The sequence below is a fragment of the Beta vulgaris genome, chromosome 3 (assembly GCF_026745355.1).
Source record: "Beta vulgaris subsp. vulgaris cultivar EL10 chromosome 3, EL10.2, whole genome shotgun sequence".
In the NCBI taxonomy this organism is placed as follows: Eukaryota; Viridiplantae; Streptophyta; class Magnoliopsida; order Caryophyllales; family Amaranthaceae; genus Beta; species Beta vulgaris.
The window spans coordinates 45191758-45206994 of NC_079204.1; the positions used below are offsets into that span (position 1 = coordinate 45191758).

The 15237-nt window shown below is 32.2% G+C and overlaps 1 long non-coding RNA gene across 3 annotated transcripts; it reads left to right on the plus strand.

The window, feature by feature from the left end:
• Positions 1 to 13810, plus strand: LOC125496081 (uncharacterized). Of its 3 annotated transcripts, XR_007272763.2 has the most exons (4): positions 1123 to 1137; positions 3836 to 3924; positions 7523 to 9882; positions 13512 to 13810. It is a non-coding gene; the product is annotated as an uncharacterized LOC125496081 (long non-coding RNA). The 3 variants fall into 3 exon arrangements; XR_008968476.1 differs by lacking the exon at positions 3836 to 3924 and having other exon boundaries at positions 1 to 1137; positions 7536 to 9882; XR_007272764.2 differs by lacking the exon at positions 1123 to 1137 and having other exon boundaries at positions 3901 to 3924; positions 7536 to 9882.
• Positions 13811 to 15237: the final 1427 nt, after the last annotated feature.

Here is a 15237-nt window from a genome sequence, read left to right on the forward strand (position 1 = left end):
CATACTCTCATTTTTTAGTCTTTGTTCCTTCATCAAAGTTGTAGATCTCTTCGAGTTATTGAATTTATGCTCAAAAATTTCTTCAATCGGAGTTCGGAGCTAGAAGTTATGATCTCTGGAAGTTGTAGTTGTTTGCTGCCACTGTTGCAGCGTTTTTCTCTCTCCTCTTCTTCGTGGATGTTGCTGCCACCTGATTTGTGGTGTTGTGGCTGTTGCATGTTGTTGTTGTTGTCAGCGAATTCTTTCTTTTGCTTCCGTCCCATCGGTGCTGCTACTGTTTTCCGGTCCTCTTTGCCGGCGAGCTACCACCATCGATGTTGTGCGCATCGTGTTGATTGGCTGAATTGAGTTCTTGTGTCTTGTTGTTTGTGAATTCCAAAATCAGGTATAAAAATTAAGTTTTCATATATATGATTTCCTAAAGATATAATTATTGTTGTTTGATTCAATTCAAATTGTTAAAGCTAATCATGATTTATGTTGGTAAACTTTTATTTTACATTATAGCTTCCAAATTACTTTGTTCTGTCAGGAAGTTTTAAGTATATTTGTATACTTATAAAAAATAACCAGTTTTCAGAGAAGATGACTTTAATTCAGAATATAGTGGAACTAATAATCAAGATGGATATCATCTTCCAAACAAGTAACTTGCTGTGTTTTCTTTTCAATGGATTCAAGTGAGTTTTGTAAGAGCAATTTGCTGATCTTGTTACGAAAATCAGATATGATAAAAGTTTGTTTAACTTAAAGATTAAATCTTTCCTATATATTTAATGGGTTGGGTTGAGGTTTATAAATTGTATTTATATTTCTTAAGTTAGTTTATGAAATCAAATTATCATAAGCCATGTTGTTTGATAGTATCCTCTGTGAATTAGAATGAGGTTAATTGGAGTTAGAGATTGATATAGTGAATTGGATTAGTAGAATGGTTTGTAAATAAGGAGTTGTGGGTAGTTCATGAAAGAGGTTAGAAGGTATGAGAAAGTTAATTTCTTTATCTAATTGGTAGTAAGGATGTTAATTGTTGTTCATATTGTTGTGAGGTGATTGTTGGAGATTGATAAAGAATTTAGAGATGTCAGACTCTTGAAGATATAATGGAATCGAGCGTTCTTTGGGGAAATGAAGGAGGTACACACATGTCCTTCCACTTTCCAAATATATTATTGATATTCCGATTGATCATATAAACTATATAAGTTGATCTTGATATGTTTTCATAAGTTAACTTATGTTGTATTAAAAATGTGATTTGTGTACTATATGGTTTGTGAAATACATGTTTATGAGTTTTAAGACAAAGGTAGAACTAAATCGCAGGTTAAGTTCTATTGTCTATAAGTTATGTTATATGTTTTATGTTTTCACTAAAGTAGGTGTATGAGTTATTTCAAGTACATGTAAGTTATAAATGGATTTGATTCTAGAGTGAGATATCAAATATAATCGATATATTTATTAGAGATATTATGAATTTAGATTATGTATGTGAATTATAGATAGATGTTTGTGATGCGAGTTATTATGACTATAATATGAGTCTTCAAAAGGAAGGAGTTTCTGATATAAATTTTGAGGATTTTATCTCGGTTTCTCTAAGTTCAAAAAAACTAATTATTGTGTTATATGTTTGTGAGGAAAAGACATCCAGATTATGAGTAAATTATATTCTTTAGAAGCACCTTTAGACATTCTCTGGAAGAAACTACTCTGGTTTTGGTATACATTGGGAATTTACGGTATTATTGGAGCCAACAATAAACCATTTGGGATATTAGATTTAATAGGAAATTGTAAAGTTATAAGTAAGTTTTCTGAATGTGTTTTGGGGAGGAAGAGAACTTCAGACTAAAGGATATGTCATATCATTGAGATATAGTCTTTAGAGAATTCTGAATCCTTGAAAATGGATTTTGTAAGATAGGAAATACATGTTGGAGATGGTTATAAGTTTGATGGATTGCTAAATAGGATAAAATGGAAAGGTTATTCTTCGTAAAGAGCATTTGTGTTTTAGATATAAAGTTTATATAGAATAATGAACTCTACATTGGAGACATGATCTTTTGGGTAAGCAATATTTTGTTTTGGAGAATCCTTTATGGAAATGAAGCATAGCTTCTTTAAAGTCGGTATTGAAAAAGATTTAGCCAAGGAATTTTTTTAATAAAGGCTGATTTATACCAAGTTACTAAAATGTCATGCAAGCAATTTAATTTGGGTATATCTAATACCCGAAAGTGATTCTATTATGACAATTTGAGATTTATGAATATGAAATTTCGAAAATATTAATTTATGAATCTGTTTTATGAGGGGAAGAAGCTGCTTGTAACAGCCCTTATTTTTAAGTAAGTTTAATAAAAGACTAATTAATTATCTTAGTTTAATTATTATATTTTAATAGTAGGATGGATTATAATATTTAAAGACAAAAGGGAACACAATTATTAAAATGGTAAAATGATGTTATGGTATATGATTTATGATGTATACCTTGTTTTTTTTTAGAAAAAAAAATAATAATAAAAGAGAAAAAGAACACTATTATTTCTCTATAATGTATGTGGCTTATGTTGAGAATGCCACATTATTTCCTTGTTGTCAAATTCTCACAATTCTTCATTAAAGATATAAAGAACTCATACCCAATTTCCTCCTTCTTCATTCACTATTATATCTCTCAATCCCCTCAACAGAATAAAAGAAACCCCAAACCCCAATTCATTTTCTCTCTCTCATTCACTGTCCTCCTTCTTCCTCTGTTCTGTCCGTCAAATTCAAGCAAGATGCACTCATTTTTTAGTCTTTGTTCCTTCATCAAAGTTGTAGATCTCTTCGAGATATTGAATTTAGACTCAAAAATTTCTTCAATCGGAGTTCGGAGCTAGGAGTTATGAACTCTGGAAGTTGTAGTTGTTTGCTGCTACTGTTTCAGCGTTTTTTTCTCTCTCCTCTTCTTCGTGGATGCTGCTGCCACCTGATTTGTTGGTGTTGTGGCTGTTGCATGTTGTTGTTGTCAAAGAATTCTTTCTTTTGCTTCTGTCCCATCGGTGCTGCTACTTGTTTCCGGTCCTCTTCGCCGGCGAGCTACCACCATCGAGGTTGTGCGCATCGTGTGATTGGCTGAATTGAGTTCTTGTGTCTTGTTTGTGAATTCCAAAATCAGGTATAACAATTAATTTTCATAAATATGATTTCCTAAAGATATAATTATTGTTGTTTGATTCAATTCAAATTGTTAAAGTTGATCATGATTTATGTTGGTAAACTTTTATTTTACATTGTAGCTTCAAATTACTTTGTTCTGTCAGGAAGTTTTAAGTATATTTGTATACTTATAAACAATAACCAGTTTTAAGAGAAGATGTTTTTAATTCAGAATATAGTGGAACTAATAATCAAGATGGATATCATGTTCCAAACAAGTAACTTGCTGTGTTTTCTTTTCAATGGATTCAAGTGAGTTTTGTAAGAGCAATTTGATGATCTTGTTACGAAAATCAGATATGATAAAAGTTTGTTCAACTTAATGATTAAATCTTTCCTATTTATTTAAAGGGTTGGGTTGATTTATAAATTGTATTTTATATTTCTTAAGTTAGTTTATGAAATCAAATTATCATAAGCCATGTTGTTTAACAGTATCCTTTGTGAATTAGAATGAGGTTAATTGGAGTTAGAGATTGAAATAGTGAATTGGATTAGTAGAATGGTTTGTAAATAAGGAGTTGTGGGTAGTTCATGAAAGAGGTTAGAAGGTATGAGAAAGTTAATTTCTTTATCTAATTGGTAGTAAGGATGTGATTGTTGTTCATATTGTTGTGAGGTGATTGTTGGAGATTGATAAAGAATTTGGAAATGTTGGAACCTTGAAGATTATAATGGAATAGAGCGTTCTTTGGGGAAATGAAGGAGGTACACACATGTCCTTCCACTTTTCAAATATATTATTGATATTTCGATTGATCATATAAACTATATAAGTTGATCTTGATATGTTCTCATAAGTTAAACTTATGTTGTATAAAAAAAATGTGATTTGTGTACTATATGGTTTCTGAAATACATTTTTGAGTTTTAAGACAAAGGTAGAACTAAATCGCATGTTAAGTTCTATTGGTATAAGTTATGTTGTTTTGAGACTATAGTATAAATTTGTTTGATGAACCATGTTTTGTGATATGAATAAGGCATGTACATTTGGTTCTAAATGAGATTTCACTATATTTTCAATAGTTATAAGTTTGATTCTATGAGTTCAATGAGTTAATATTAGGGGAATGGATAAGGTTATGAAGCTCAATTATGATTTCAGAAAAGAGTTCGTTTATATATGGTTATAAATGTATAAACTTTATAAGACATAATACCTGTAAGTTGTTGAGAACCTCGGTATCACATTTGGTAACATTAATTCTTGTTCAAGTTTCGTGTATGAATTTTTAAGAAATCAATTATGATGTCTGATTACCCATTTCGAAATACATGCTTAGAGGTTGGAAGATATGGGTTTGGAGTTATGGTTGTAATTTCAGAGTACGCTATAACATGATTCTGGAGGACTATTATTTGAGTACGGAAATATACATGTAGTAAACTATGAACTAAATAGTATGAACTATTATTATAGGAAAATAAGTTCATTAAAAGGTTACATTATGTCATAGAAGGATAGCAACAAGGACTATTTGAGGAATTTGGGTTTGTAATATTGGAAAGTTATGTCAAAGTAGTTGTGGGACAAATTAGTAGATCGAAGAATTATGTTTGAGAATGTTAGTTATTATTTGAAAAGTGGAGTTGGGTGATTGTATAAGTTTTGGAGTGCCAACGTCAATTAATGGGTCAGTTGTCGATATAAAAATTATATGGTTCTTAAAGATCAGATGACTATAAAAGTAATTATTGGAAGGTAATATATATAGGGAATGAGAAACACTCAAAGTTGTAACATAGAGTTAAATAAATGAGTTTTGAATAGTATATCGATGTAAAAGGGCTGGAGTGATGGTTTTGGGAAGTATCAGACACTAAATTTGAGTTATGTTGACTAAGTCGAGGGAAGGTGATAACTGAGTTTGGAAAACTTCTATTATGGGTATCAATGAGGAGTGTAAAAGAGCTTAGGAGTCTTATTTTCTAATTGGAGTAAAATAGGAAATGGGAAGGTGGGAAGAGTATAAAATGTTATGTATAAAAGTCAAGTTAGATATCTAATTATTTGGAAGTGAATTTTGGAAATTCAACATTAATCTAAGGGTTAATAGAGTGGTTACAGATAGCTTTGTGAGTCCAAGAAATGTTATAACCAAAATAAGTGTTTGAGACGAAATATTAAATATTGAGGGTAAGATCTGAAATGTGAAGGTCATACTAGAGAAATAAAGGATCAAGATAGGGTGGTGGTTTAAAAGATATGAAACAGAGGAGTGTAACTTACAGTATTTAAGTTATGAAAGGTCATATGTGGAATTGGATTAAGTAAGAAAGTTTAAAGGTATAATTTTCTAGTAAGATAAGTAAATATATAAATGGATAATGGGAAGAAAAAAAAATATCTATATAATAGAGAGCATGGTAATTAAAGTTATATAATGACAATACTAAGCGTATGGTGTTAAGGCTAATATGAGCTTTCGGTACGAATACATGGGGACGTATGGTTGTGAATTATAAATTAGAAGGATGAGGACAACGAGTGGAGTGTTGGAAATATGGAGTGAGATATTTTGACTTGCTATAGTAATTGTAGGTGATTTATTATGATAATGTAATAAGGTTATATTCTGGCAATGAAAGTTCATGTATTGGGAATAAGAAAACCTTTAAGGGGAAAATTCATATCATGAGAATTTTGGAATGCAATAGTTTAGATGCTATAAGTTAAAGACGGAAGTCCAAGTACAAAGAGAAACTATTATGATGAAGGGAATTGCCAAGACATGTTAGAGGATACCTTATAGTCTACAAGTAAAACATTACAGATTAATCGCACGAGCTTAGAATTGGGTCTCGATAATAGTTAATTATCTTATGAGTCATTGAGAGTCATATTTTACATTTTTATCATGTTAGGGATCGACTGAGAGAGACATTTGTTTTTGAATACGTTTTATGTATATTACTTCCTTGAAAGGAATATTTGAGGTAAGTGAGATTATTTGATATTCGAGTTTGTTCATATATAAGATTATTGAGGTTCAGGTATTTTGGATATGTTAATTACATTTCAACTTTGTTTTGTTTTATATTAATTTACGGACGGAGGTTTAAGTCGTTGATACACTTTGGAAGTGAGTATGCGATACGAATTAAGAACAAGAGTATAATAAGTTTGAAAGATATAACTTTGTGTTTTTGGGAAAATAAGCATTATGATTTAGCGATTTTTTATGGGGAATGTAAACAGCATTTATGGAGCGAGATGTTCAATATGTGTTATGGAGCATGTATTGTTTCTTGGAGTAGTCATGATCCAAACAAAAGTTATTTGAGGTTAAGTTTTGGAAATTCCTAAATCGAAGTACCGAGCGGAAGTATGTTCGTTTTAAGTTCAGTATTTTTGTTGTAATTATTTTGACAAAAGTTCCAAATGTTCAAGTTAACTCAACCTTTTGGTAAAGTTTAAATGAGCACACTAAGTGCCTATACGACTTTTACAAGCAGTAAAGAATTGATTATTTCCTTATATCTTTACACGTAACTAATATGTGAAATTGTTGACGTAACATAAAAGATTTCAAAAGAAGATCCAAGTCTTGCAATGATTAGCAACACCATAGTAGTGGTGATTATTTTTCCTCTTCATGGATAAATATGTGTTCTTTGAAACACGTGTGGTATTGATAAACTGTGCATTTAAACTATTTATGTAAATAAACTATGGATACAAGTGGGTAAAGGCCGATACCAAATAAGGTACGGTATGAACAACAACCCTTGGAGGATGGGTGATCTCCTTTCGAACCCTCGCTGGGTGGGTGAAGTCCAGCAGATAATAAAAATGGGACATGTCCTGGTTAAGGCTTGCAAGCATAAATATTTAAACGGTGGGGTGACGACCTCCATTAGCTTAGAGACAGTCGGCACCTTGTGTAAGGAGCCCCTCTCTATTCGTGTTCGCTTTACCCAAGTAAATTAAATGCTCTAGACCCAAAAGGGTTTTGAATGATCGAAGTGGTGATCTTCATGATAAAAAATTCTTACGTTAATACGATTGTGCAAGGATGGAAATCCTGAAATTTTTAAGCAAGTACTTTACTTGTGAAACATGCCGAATTTCTAGCATGAATTGTATACGAATGGTCTTAAGCCACCAAAATGAGGTTTTGGGATGAGCTTATGTATTTCTAACTATTTGAATTTAAGTATTGCTGAAGTTTGGGAATGTTCCACTCGATTAATAATAAACCGCATAACTATATTTTAAGCCACTAAAATGAATTTCTGGTTGGACAGTGTGTGTACTCAGTTTTCCTGATTTTGTTCTTGAAACCTGTCCTGGTGGGGGCAGAGTTATTTGTTAGTGATCTTGCAGGTTCGTATGTGGAAAGCTCGAAATGGAGTAAAAGGAAGAATTTAAGTATCAAGGTTATAATGAGATGTAAGGGTTCCGAAGTTGTATTTGGGATTATTTATCCTTATTTATGAATAAATTATTATATTGCTTTAGAAGTCGAGCAAGGTATTATTGTAATATGTTATTGGTTATTGAGGATGTGTTGTGGGCCCTGACCCACAGGTCCAGGATCGTGTATTGAAGGTTTTATTCCGCTGCGAGTAAATAATTAATTCGAGGCTATTAAGTGTTAATTGAGTTTTGTGAATGTTAAGTATGATTAGCTAGCAGCACGGAAGTGCGGGCTGTTACAGGTGGTATCAGAGCATGGTTGTTTCGGAGTTGGCATGATCTTCATATCATGGCATATGAGTTTAAGAAAGATATTTCGGAATGTTTGCAATTGATTTGGGTTATTAATTGGCTGAAAATTGAGGGATTCGAATTGAGAAATTGAAGATTGGGTGTTGTGAAATTTGCAAAAGTAAAAAGTTGTATTGGGTTTTAGATTGGAGTGGTTATAAGAGGAAGATCGAATTATATTGATTGAGATTGCAGAAAGTTAGGAAATTTTTTTCTTCTGAGATATTATAGTTCGTTATTAGTTTTGAGCTAATTTTTGAGAAATGTTTTATGCGATGTATTCGTTTTGGAAATGATCTAATGTTTTACGTTTTTAAATTTCGAGGACGAAATTTATTTTAAGGATGGTATATTGTAACAACCCTTATTTTTAAGTAAGTTTAATAAAAGACTAATTAATTATCTTAGTTTAATTATTATATTTTAATAGTAGGATGGATTATAATATTTAAAGACAAAAGGGAACACAATTATTAAAATGGTAAAATGATGTTATGGTATATGATTTTATGATGTATACCTTGATTTTTTTTTAGAAAAAAAATAATAATAATAAAAGAGAAAGAGAACACTATTATTTCTCTATAATGTATGTGGCTTATGTTGAGAATGCCACATTATTTCCTTGTTGTCAAATTCTCACAATTCTTCATTAAAGATATAAAGAACTCATACCCAATTTCCTCCTTCTTCATTCACTATTATATCTCTCAATCCCCTTCAACAGAATAAAAGAAACCCCAAACCCCAATTCATTTTCTCTCTCTCATTCACTGTCCTCCTTCTTCCTCTGTTCTGTCCGTCGAATTCAAGCAAGATGCACTCATTTTTTAGTCTTTGTTCCTTCATCAAAAATGTAGATCTCTTCGAGATATTGAATTTAGACTAAAAATTTCTTCAATAGGAGTTCGGAGCTAGGAGTTATGATCTCTGGAAGTTGTAGTTGTTTGCTGCCACTGTTTCAGCGTTTTTTCTCTCTCCTCTTCTTCGTGGATGCTGCTGCCACCTGATTTGTTGGTGTTGTGGCTGTTGCATGTTGTTGTTGTCAAAGAATTCTTTCTTTTGCTTCTGTCCCATCGGTGCTGCTACTGTTTTCCGGTCCTCTTCGCCGGCGAGCTACCACCATCGAGGTTGTGCGCATCGTGTTGATTGGCTGAATTGAGTTCTTGTGTCTTGTTGTTTGTGAATTCCAAAATCAGGTATAACAATTAAGTTTTCATAAATATGATTTCCTAAAGATATAATTATTGTTGTTTGATTCAATTCAAATTGTTAAAGTTGATCATGATTTATGTTGGTAAACTTTTATTTTACATTGTAGCTTCCAAATTACTTTGTTCTGTCAGGAAGTTTTAAGTATATTTGTATACTTATAAACAATAACCAGTTTTAAGAGAAGATGTTTTTAATTCAGAATATAGTGGAACTAATAATCAAGATGGATATCATGTTCCAAACAAGTAACTTGCTGTGTTTTCTTTTCAATGGATTCAAGTGAGTTTTGTAAGAGCAATTTGATGATCTTGTTACGAAAATCAGATATGATAAAAGTTTGTTCAACTTAATGATTAAATCTTTCCTATTTATTTAATGGGTTGGGTTGAGATTTATAAATTGTATTTATATTTCTTAAGTTAGTTTATGAAATCAAATTATCATAAGCCATGTTGTTTAACAGTATCCTTTGTGAATTAGAATGAGGTTAATTGGAGTTAGAGATTGATATAGTGAATTGGATTAGTAGAATGGTTTGTAAATAAGGAGTTGTGGGTAGTTCATGAAAGAGGTTAGAAGGTATGAGAAAGTTAATTTCTTTATCTAATTGGTAGTAAGGATGTTGATTGTTGTTCATATTGTTGTGAGGTGATTGTTGGAGATTGATAAAGAATTTGGAAATGTTGGAACCTTGAAGATTATAATGGAATCGAGCGTTCTTTGGGGAAATGAAGGAGGTACACACATGTCCTTCCACTTTTCAAATATATTATTGATATTTCGATTGATCATATAAACTATATAAGTTGATCTTGATATGTTCTCATAAGTTAAACTTATGTTGTAAAAAAAAAATGTGATTTGTGTACTATATGGTTTCTGAAATACATGTTTTTGAGTTTTAAGACAAAGGTAGAACTAAATCGCATGTTAAGTTCTATTGGTTATAAGTTATGTTATTTTGAGACTCGATAGTATAAATTTGTTTGATGAACCATGTTTTGTGATATGAATAAGGCATGTACATTTGGTTCTAAATGAGAATTTCACTATATTTTCAATAGTTATAAGTTTGATTCTATGAGTTCAATGAGTTACATATTAGGGGAATGGATAAGGTTATGAAGCTCAATTATGATTTCAGAAAAGAGTTCGTTTATATATGGTTATAAATGTATAAACTTTATAAGAGCATAATACCTGTAAGTTGTTGAGAACCTCGGTATCACATTTTGGTAACATTAATTCTTGTTCAAGTTTCGTGTATGAATTTTTAAGAAATCAATTATGATGTCTGATTACCCATTTCGAAATACATGCCTTAGAGGTTGGAAGATATGGGTTTGGAGTTATGGTTGTAATTTCAGAGTACGCTATAACATGAGTTCTGGAGGACTATTATTTGAGTACGGAAATATACATGTAGTAAACTATGAACTAAAATAGTATGAATTATTATTAATAGGAAAATAAGTTCTATTAAGAAGGTTACATTATGTCATAGAAGGATAGCAACAAGGACTATTTGAGGAATTTTGGGTTCTGTAATATTGGAAAGTTATGTCAAAGTAGTTGTGGGACAAATTAGTAGATCGAAGAATTATGTTTGAGAATGTTAGTTATTATTTGAAAAGTGGAGTTGGGTGATTGTATAAGTTTTGGAGTGCCAACGTCAATTAATGGGTGAGTTGTCGATATAAAAATTATATGGTTCTTAAAGATCAGATGACTATAAAAGTATATTATTGGAAGGTAAATATATATAGGGAATGAGAAACACTCAAAGTTGTAACATAGAGTTAAATAAATGAGTTTTGTAATAGTGATATCGATGTAAAAGGGCTGGAGTGATGGTTTTGGGAAGTATCAGACACTAAATTTGAGTTATGTTGACTAAGTCAAGGGAAGGTGATAACTGAGTTTGGAAAACTTCTATTATGGGTATCAATGAGGAGTGTAAAAGAGCTTAGGAGTCTTATTTTCTAATTGGAGAGGTAAAAATAGGAAATGGGAAGGTGGGAAGAGTATAAAATGTTATGTATAAAAGTCAAGTTAGATATCTAATTATTTGGAAGTGAATTTTGGAAATTCAACATTAATCTAAGGGTTAATAGAGTGGTTACGATAGCTTTGTGAGTCCAAGAAATGTTATAACCAAAATAAGTGTTTGAGACGAAATATTAAATATTGAGGGGTAAGATCTGAAATGTGAAGGTCGTACTAGAGAAATAAAGGATCAAGATATGGGTGGTGGTTTAAAAGAGTATGAAACAGAGGAGTGTAACTTACAGTATTTAAGTTATGAAAGGTCATATGTGGAATTGGATTAAGTAAGAAAGTTTAAAGGTATAATTTTCTAGTAAGATAAGTAAGACTATATAAATGGATAATGGGAAAGAAAAAAATATAAATCTATATAATAGAGAGCATGGTAATTAAAGTTATATAATGACAATACTAAGCGTTTGGTGTTAAGGCTAATATGAGCTTTCGGTACGAATACATGGGGACGTATGGTTGTGAATTATAAATTGAGAAGGATGAGGACAACGAGTGGAGTGTTGGGAAATATGGAGTAGATATTTTGACTTGCTATAGTAATTGTAGGTGATTTATGATAATGTAATAAGGTTATATTCTGGCAATGAAAGTTCATGTATTGGGAATAAGAAAACCTTTAAGGGGAAAATTCATATCATGAGAATTTTGGAATGCAATAGTTTAGATGCTATAAGTTAAAGACGGAAGTCCAAGTACAAAGAGAAACTATTATGATGAAGGGAATTGCCAAGACATGTTAGAGGATACCTTATAGTCTACAAGTAAAATATTACAGATTAATCGCACGAGCTTAGAATTGGGTCTCGATAATAGTTAATTATCTTATGAGTCTTTGAGAGTCATATTTTACATTTTTATCATGTTATGGGATCGACTGAGGAGAGACATTTGGTTTTTGAATACGTTTTATGTATATTACTTCCTTGAAAGGAATATTTGAGGTAAGTGAGATTATTTGATATTCGAGTTTGTGCTATTATAAGATTATTGAGGTTCAGGTATTTTGGATATGTTAATTACATTTCAACTTGTTTTGTTTTATATTAATTTACGGACGGAGGTTTAAGTCGTTGATACACTTTGGAAGTGAGTATGCGATACGAATTAAGAACAAGAGTATAATAAGTTTGAAAGATATAACTTTGTGTTTTTGGGAAAATAAGCATTATGATTTAGCGATTGTTTTATGGGGAAAGTAAACAGCATTTATGGAGCAAGATGCTCAATATGTGTTATGGAGCATGTATTGTTCCTTTGAGTAGTCATGATCCAAAGGTCATTGAGGTTAAGTTTTGGAAATTCCTAATTCGAAGTACCGAGCGGGAAGTATGTTCGTTTTAAGTTCAGTATTTTTGTTGTAATTATTTTGACAAAAGTTCCAAATGTTCAAGTTAACTCAACCCTTTTGGTAAAGTTTAAATGAGCACACTAAGTGCCTATACGACTTTTACAAGCAGTAAAGAATTGATTATTTCCTTATATCTTTACACGTAACTAAATATGTGAAATTGTTGACGTAACATAAAAGATTTCAAAAGAAGATCCAAGTCTTGCAATGATTAGCAACACCATAGTAGTGGTGATTATTTTTCCTCTTCATGGATAAATATGTGTTCTTTGAAACACGTGTGGTATTGATAAACTGTGCATTTAAACTATTTATGTAAATAAACTATGGATACAAGTGGGTAAAGGCCGATACCAAATAAGGTACGGTATGAACAACAACCCTTGGAGGATGGGTGATCTCCTTTCGAACCCTCGCTGGGTGGGTGAAGTCCAGCAGATAATAAAAATGGGACATGTCCTGGTTAAGGCTTGCAAGCATAAATATTTAAACGGTGGGGTGACGACCTCCATTAGCTTAGAGACAGTCGGCACCTTGTGTAAGGAGCCCCTCTCTATTCGTGTTCGCTTTACCCAAGTAAATTAAATGCTCTAGACCCAAAAGGGTTTTGAATGAACGAAGTGGTGATCTTCATGATAAAAAATTCTTACGTTAATACGATTGTGCAAGGATGGAAATCCTGAAATTTTTAAGCAAGTACTTTACTTGTGAAACATGCCGAATTTCTAGCAGGAATTGTATACGAATGGTCTTAAGCCACCAAAATGAGGTTTTGGGATGAGCTTATGTATTTCTAACTATTTGAATTTAAGTATTGTTGAAGTTTGGGAATGTTCCACTCGATTAATAATAAACCGCACAACTATATTTTAAGCCACTAAAATGAATTTCTGGTTGGACAGTGTGTGTACTCAGTTTTCCTGATTTTGTTCTTGAAACCTGTCCTGGTGGGGACAGAGTTCTTTGTTAGTGATCTTGCAGGTTCGTATGTGGAAAGCTCGAAATGGAGTAAAAGGAAGAATTTAAGTATCAAGGTTATAATGAGATGTAAGGGTTCCGAAGTTGTATTTGGGATTATTTATCCTTATTTATGAATAAATTATTATATTGCTTTAGAAGTCGAGCAAGGTATTATTGTAATATGTTATTGGTTATTGAGGATGTGTTGTGGGCCCTGACCCACAGGTCCAGGATCGTGTATTGAAGGTTTTATTCCGCTGCGAGTAAATAATTAATTCGAGGCTATTAAGTGTTAATTGAGTTTTGTGAATGTTAAGTATGATTAGCTAGCAGCACGGAAGTGCGGGCTGTTACACTGCTAAAGCAGTGACGAACAACATTTGTGGAGCAGGTTTGCTCATTATTGCTCTGGAGCGGGTATTGCTCCGTTATGTGAGGGTCATGACCTAAAAGTCTTGCAAGCAGTACAAAATGGAAGAGGGAGACGTCCCTTGTATAAAGCTTAGAGAATTCGCCTGAAAGGCAACTCTATTCGTGTTCTCTTCCCCAGTGTAACATGATTTCTGAAAGAAAATAGAATATGTATTTGAATATTCGAGTGGTTTCGTGGAAAGTTATTTCAAACTTTAATTTTCGAAATGATGTTTTACTCACCCAAGTTATGGAATCCGATTATGAAAATGATTTACCAAGAAACTAGTTAGGAGTTTATGGAGGAGTTAACTACGATATACATATAGGATTAAATGTTTTTGTGTATGAACCATAGAAGTGGGAGATATTTATTGACGTAAAGTATGTTAGAGTTGACTTCGGAAGATCGTATTAGTTCGAGTGAAGTAACGTTATAAATTGTGTTCAAATATTTGTTATATAATTCTTTATTTAGGACCTCGTTGTATCTTGATTTCAATTGTCTCGTAAGATAAACTTAAATCTGTAAATACGTTTTTAGCCACTGAAAAAGATGTTTTGGTTGGTCAGTGTGTACTCAGTTTTCCTGATTTTGTTCTTGGAACATATCCTGGTGGGGGAGAGTTCATTGTTAGTGATCTTGCAGGTTCGTATGTGGAAAGCTCGGAATGGTTTAAAAGGAAGAATTTAAGTATCAAGGTTATAATGAGATGTAAGGGTTCCTAGGTTGAATTTGGGATTATTTATCCTTATTGATGAATAAATTATTATATTGCTTTAAGAGTCGAGCAAGGTATTATGTAATATGTTATTTGGTTATTGAGGATGATTTGTTGTGGGCGTGACCCACAAGTCCAGGATCGTTCTTTAGGTTATGGTTCCGTTGCAAGTAAATATAATTCGAGGTGATTAAGCGTTAATTGTAATTAGCGTATATTAAGTGTGATTAGTTAGCAGCTCGAAAGTGCGGGCTGTTACAAACATAGTCTTCTTGGTCTTGTATGTAAATGATATACTTCTCATAGGAAACGACATTCCCATGCTTGAGTCAGTCAAGGAATGGTTGAAAAGTTATTTTTCTATGAAAGACCTTGGAGACGCTGAGTACATTTTGGGGATCAAGATCTATAGGTAAAGTTCTAAGAGGATGATCGGACTTAGCCAAAGAACTTATATAGATAAGATTGTCACTAAGTTCAATATGGAAAACTCTAAGAGAGGTTTTCTACCCATGCAACATGTCGTGTCGCTTAGCAAGACTCGGTGTCCTTCTGGACCTGGTGAGATTAAGCGGGTGAGTAATGTTCCT